Below are 7,207 nucleotides of genomic sequence, written 5' to 3'. Positions count from 1 at the left end.
AGTAGACGAGCAATCGACCATTGTAGATGGTTTGAGAGCAGAGTTAGCAATGCAACTATACGCAGTAACAACATTTAAAGAACTACGCGACAAACACGACTTGATGGAATTGGCGATTGGCAAACAACACGGCGAAACCATGCAAAAGGTACATAAAGGTAAGTGCGAAGATGAACAAAAACAAAACGAGCGTAAGCAGCACTGCTTCAACTGTGGATCATCGAGTCATAAAAGAGCAGATTGCAAGGCAGAGACGAAATGTTTTAAGTGCAATGGCAGCGAACATATGGCGAAAAATTTTAACCAAGGATCGAAAAAGAACGAGGTGAACGTAATCGACAAAAATAAACGTACAAAAGTAAAGTCTTGTTGACACAGGCGCGGATGTGACACTTATTCAAGAAAATGTTTATAAAACAATGGTTGCTGATTTAGCTGTGCAAAAAAGCAGTGTTATTTTGTATGGTTTGGGAAATATCCCCACCTCAGTTTTCGGGACATTTATAGCGAGAGTGGAGGTAGATGGATTACACCACGAGCACAAATTTTTAATCGTTCCTGACAGCAAAATCAATTATGGTGTGATAATGGGTTATGATTTTATTGTAAATTTCACGGTTGTGCTGAATGCGAATGGCTATCAATTTTTGAGTCGCGAAGCAGATGTCGATAAAGTAGGTTGGAATGTTTATAACATAAGCAGTATAAGCGATGAAATTGATGTGCCAGCACAGTACAAGCAGCTATTCAAACGATGATTAGTAATTATAACCCAGCAAGTGCTCAGCAGGAGTGTTCGATACAATTGAAGATTTTACCGTGCAAAAATCTTAGCTTTAGGCAAAGACCAACACGATTGGCATCAGTTGAACATGCGGTAATACAAAAGCAGGTTAAAGAGTGGGTTGAACAGGGTATAGTCAGAGAGTCGAGCTCAGATGTAGCAAGCAGAGTTGTACTTGCCAAAAAGAAAGATGGATCGTATAGAGTATGCATTGACTATCGCGTATTGAATGCCTGTGTTCTGAAAGACCGATACCCCGTTCCGCTAATTGATGAAGTGTTAGAGAGGATGCAAAACTCAAAAGTGTTCACCGTGATGGACCTTAAAAACGGGTTCTTTCACGTACCGGTGGATGAAGGCAGCAAAAAATATACGGCATTCATCACAAGAGAGGGGTTGTATGAATTTAACAGAGCTCCTTTCGGCTTCTGTAACTCGCCCGCGGCATCATGGAACTTTACGTCGACGATATCGTTGTCTTCGGTCAGTCAAATGAGAATTGTCTTCAAAATTTGCAGAAGGTGTTAGACAGGGCTCAATGTTTCGGGTTGGAAATTAAATGGCAGAAATGTAAATTTTTGAAAGAAAGGTATGGCCAGGCGAAGCGAAAATAAAGGCTGTGAAAAATTTTCCAGTACCAACAGACGTCAGGAGTGTGCAGACCTTCCTGGGACTAACCGGCTACTTTCGCAAATTCGTGAAGAATTACGCCATCATTGCCAGATCCCTTACAAATCTGTTGAAAAAGGAATATAAGTTCAAAATCGGTGAAGCGGAAATGCTAGCTATCGCAGAGCTGAAAACAATTTTGACGCAAGAGCCAGTTTTAAAAATTTACAATCAAAACGCTGAAACACAGCTGCGCGTAGACGCTTCTAAACACGGGTTTGGTGGAACGCTCTTACAAAAGTTCGAAGGAGAATGGCATCCGACGTATTATTGGAGCAAGAAATCCTCTTCAACCGAAGAAAAAATGCACAGCTACATACTCGAAGTAAAAGCAGCATACCTAGCTATTAAGAAGTTCCGGCAGTATTTAGTTGGAAACGCCTTTACACTCGTGACAGATTGTGCAGAATTTAAGCAGACTACGCAAAAGAAAGACTTGCCCAGGGAGGTAGCGCAGTGGATAATGTACATGCAAGACTTTTCTTTCACCGTCGAGCATAGACCGGGAAGTCGGATGAAACATGTGGATTCGTTAAGCCGTTTTCCTATTATGGTCATCACATCAGAGTTGCAGGCACGAATACACAACGCGCAGCAGAGCGACGAACATATACAGGCAGTTCAAGAGGTGCTAAAACAACGTCAGTTTGGCGACTACAAGATGATAGGCTCGCTACTCTACAAACAGCGGCAAGGTCAAAACCTACTCGTTTTGCCGAAATGTATGGAGAAAGAAATCGTTACGAGCGCACACAACTTTGGCCACATGGGAGTAAAAAAAACGATGCATGCTATCGAGCAGGAATATTTTATCCCTCATTTAGAAAGTAAAGTTAAGCAGCACATAGCTAATTTCATACAGTGTATAACGCATAATAGGAAATTAGGTAAACAAGAAGATTTCCTTCGTTGCATAGACAAAGGGAAAGTGCTAAACACTATTCATGTTGACCATCTTGGGCCACTTGATGCGACGATTAAGGGGTATAAATACATATTTGCCATAGTGGATGGTTTCTCGAAATTTGTTTAGTTGTTTACTTCAAAGTCGACTGATGCAAAAGAAGTTGTAAAACACATGCGTACTTTGGAAGTCCAGAAATACTGGTAAGCGACAAAGGATCTGCGTTCACGTCCAACATGTTTAAGGACTTCTGTACACACAACAATATTAACCATATTGAAGTTACGACTGGTGTAGCAAGAGGCAACGGCCAGATAGAACACGTAAACCGGGTAATATTATCAATACTATCGAAGTTGTCAGCAGCGGCGCCCGAAAAGTGGTTTAAGCACACAGGCCAGGTGCAAAAATCGATCAACGCGCATGCCCACGATTCAACTAAAAACACACCATTTGAGGTTTTGTTCGGCATAAAAATGAGGCACGAGCTGAATGCGGAGTTAATCAAGATGTTGGGAGAAGAAAGTATTCAATCTTTAAACGACGAACGTAGCACCATAAGGAAAGAAGCTAGATCCCAGATATCGAAAGCACAAGAAATATACAAAGCACAGTACGATAAAAAACGCAAAGCAAGCTATACGTATCGAGTCGGAGATCTTGTTGCAATTAAGTACACACAGTTCAGAGCTGGTAAAAAGCTAGCAAACATATTGGGCCATACAAAATCGTGAAGGTTAAACGTAACAGCCGCTATGACGTAGAAAAATCAGCTGACATTCAGGTGCCCAATCGTACATCGACAAGTGCAGACAATGTTAAATTATGGAGGTTCGTTGAGACCGCAGAAGACGTGTGGTCATCCGGGTCAGATGATGATCAGGCTTGCCGAGTGTAAAATGGTGGCAACCCTACACAATTATCTACGCTGCATCTGTTAGCCACAATCAAGGCATATAAAGAGAGTAAGTGGAGACAGATTGCGACTAACAGCCGAGCAGCAGACATCAACAGCAGCCGTAATACTAGAAAGCAATCAATAAAGTACCAGCAGTCATTTTTCATTGTTAATTGTTTTAATACTTTTACTTTTTATTATCTTTTTATCATTCGTTTGCTTAATTAAAATATCATACTTTACATTTAGGAGTAAGTGGTGGCATCCCTACACAATTATCTACGCTGCATCTGTTAACCACAATCAAGGCATATAAAAAGAGTAAGTGGAGACAGATTGCGACTAACAGCCGAACAGCAGACATCAGCAGCAGCCGTAATACTAGAAAGCAATCACTAAAGTACCAGCAGTCATTTTTTATTGTTAATTGTTATAATACTTTTACTTTTTATTAACTTTGTATCATTCGTTTGCTAAATTAAAATATCATACTTTACATAAATACCCACGAGTATGGGGAAGGTAGGTCAGCTGGGACATAGCTCCCAATATCCCAGCAAATCTAATTACAACCAGAGGGTTTTTTACAGGAAAACTTGGACCAGGGGAAAGGGGGTACAGATGGGAGCTCGGAGAAGAAGGGAAATTTGGTTATAGGGATGAGAAAAGGGTCGCCGTTCGCATTCGCCGCCGAAGTGTTAACAGGTGTCACCGCAAGGAGGCTACGCCCCAATATGGGGGAAGGGTGCTAGCGCCTCCGAGTCCACGTTTCGGATGACGCCGGTGTGTGCAAGTCGAGATATCCCCATCAAAGACACACAACAGTGACAGTTGCACTCAGTTCTATGCCGTGGTGTTTGAGTGATACGAGTACAAACATACTGACAGACAAAAATTTTAAAAAAGTGCTCAAGGTGGCCAATAAGGACCTCTTCCATCAATTTTTCTGAAATATCGTCAATGCACATACAGCCAGAGAAAAAAAATTTAAAACTGCTGATTTTAGCCCAGGGGGTTCATTAAGGACCTCTTCCATGAATTTTTCGGAAATATTTTAAATGTTCAGACATCGACCTGTTAGAGTTTTATTATACATATGTATAGACAGATGATAATACCACATGAACCACCTTTTGGCATATATCTCGGGGACGGATTAAAATATCTCAACCTTTAATGTGTTTAGGTGCTCACCAGCATTAATTTTTCAATTCATATCGATATTGTACAAGTACATTTAAAAAATTCTCGGGTCCATGTTTTGGGTTTCAAGTCCTTAGAAATCAAGGCGTTTGATATGTATCCATAATTTTAAGTTAGACGCGGCTGATGTAGCAGTGAAAATTGCACTCAATTCTATGCAGTTATTTTTGAGTGATGCATTTATATACATACAGACAGACCGTCAAAAATTTAAACAACTGCTGATTTCAGCTCAGGGGATCCATTGATTGGGAGAGGACCATCAATTTTTCTAAAATATCTTGAATGTACAGACATCGAGCTGTCAGAGTTTTATTATACATATGTATAGATAGAAGATAATACCCATGACCCACATTTTGGCATATATATCGGAGACGGATTAAAATATCTCAGCCTTAAATGTATCTCAATTTTAATGTATTGTTACGAATTTGATGCAAATCCTTTTATTTGCAACCCTCTGCTAAGTTCGTATCGCTAAATTGTTGAATAAATAACTCCAATATTGAATAATTGAAAAATGGCCTTTATTACAGTACTTCACAATAACACTTATACTTTGCAACGAATAGCAAGCTTAATAACCAAACTGATTGATAGCTCAAATGAAACTCTACTATTCAAAATAATCCTGCTATAGCTCGCTAGATAGCGCTTAATCGAAATCTCAAATCAAACTGAATTACTTCTTACTCGCCTGCCCCGCTTTTATAGTTTACGCTGCATACTTCTAGGCTCTTCGATTTCCAGAACTTACTAGTTAGTTTCGGCTACAAAATCGCCAGCCACAACTACGTGCACAAATTATTGCTCTCTCTTGTGACAACTCAGATAAGATATATGCATGTGTTTGTGCATTGACTCTCCGCTGCTCGTATACGTACATGGTACATATATGTAGACGCAGTTATTGTTTCGTTTATGTAGATACATAATGATTGAATTATTGATGTGCATTCACGTCACTGCTTAGCATCGGCTTAGAGACGATAGCATCGCTCAGTGCTGCTAACATTCGTTACAATATCATATTTAAAATATCTCAACCTTTAATGTATTTAAGTCCTTACCAGCATTCATTTTTCATTTCATATCGACATTGTACAAGTACATTTGAAAAATGCACGGGTCCATTTCTTGGGTTTCAAGACCACAGAGATCTGGATGTTTGAGGTGTATCCTAAATTATAAGTTAGACTACAGCTGATGTAACAAATTTGTGCCCAATTTTATGCAGTGGTGTTTGAGTGATGCGAGTACGAACATAAGAACAGGCTGTCAGACATACAAAAATTTAAAAAACTGCTGAGTTTATCTAAGGGGATCCAGTAAGGACCCCTCCCATAAATTTTTCCGAAATATCTCCAACTTACAGACGTCGACTCTTTAGAATTTTATTATATGTATAGATAATACTTCTGAACCACATTTAGGCCTCTATTTCGGAAAAATGTTAACATGTCTCAAAAATAAAAAAAAACGTGTTATAGCCCTAGGTAGCAGTTCTTATTTGTTGTCCATATTGTACAAATAGATTTGGAAAATACCTGGGTCCATGTTTGGGGTTTCAGATCCTAGAGATGTGGGTGTTTTAAGTGTATACTATATTTTAAGTTAAACTTCGGCTGATGCAACAGTGAAAGTTGCACTCAATTCTATGCATTGGTTTTTAAGTGATGCGAGTGCACACATACAAGACAAACTAGCAAATATTTTAAAAACTGCTGATTTGTGCTCAAAGGTTCCAATAAGGACTTCTCCCATCAATTTTCATAAAAAATATTCAATGCACAGACATCGACCTCCATGTTCTGGGTTTCAAGATCCTAGAAATCTAGGTATTTTAAGTGTATCCTAAATTTTAAGCTAAACTTCGGATGAATCAACAGTGAAAGTTGCACTCAATTCGACGCGGTTATTTTCGAAAGATGCGGGTATAAAGATACAAACAGACAGAACAAAATTTTAAAAACTGCTGATTTGGGCTAAGGGGAGCTAATCAGGGCCTCTCCCATCAATTTTTCCGAAATATCTTCAATGTACAGACAAAAATTTTAAAAACTGTTGATATGGGCTCAGGGGCTCCAATAAGGACCTCTCCCATAAATATTTCTGAAATAACTTCAATGTACAGACATCGATCATTTAGAATTTTATTATATGTAGAGATAGAAGATAATACCCCCGAACAACATGTTGGCATATATCTCGGAAACAGGTTAAGATATCGCAAAACTTTAATGTGTTAGAGTCTTCTTCAGTAGCTTTTTTTCATATACTTAACATCCAATTACATTTTAAAAGTACCCGGAATTATGTTGTGGGTTCCAAGACCCTAGAGTTGTTTGAAGTGCATCCTTACTTTTAAGGAAGACCTCATACAAAAAAGCACCTGAATAGCGCCGCGTTGAATTATTTCATACAGTCGAATATATTGATATTCTTGAAAGCTTCTCTTCCATACGTGTACATATTTATTAACAAGTGGAGGAGACATGCAATTCCTACGTCTCTGAATTGACTCAGAACGAGATCAAGAAATTGAAAATGCGTGTTATTGCTCAAACGCAAAACATACATTACCCACGTGAGATGCTACAAGCATCCACGCCCATCAGTAACAAGAGCTCCTTGCTTACCTTAAACCCTATGACGGATTGGGGGATATAGCTTCAAAACTAACACAACCTAATTGTCAGCCTCACCTACGCGAGAGGAATCCTTTACGAATATGAATGAATCATAC

This window comes from Eurosta solidaginis, chromosome X, assembly GCF_040869045.1.
Source record: "Eurosta solidaginis isolate ZX-2024a chromosome X, ASM4086904v1, whole genome shotgun sequence".
In the NCBI taxonomy this organism is placed as follows: domain Eukaryota; kingdom Metazoa; phylum Arthropoda; class Insecta; order Diptera; family Tephritidae; genus Eurosta; species Eurosta solidaginis.
This window is presented reverse-complemented; position numbering follows the sequence as displayed.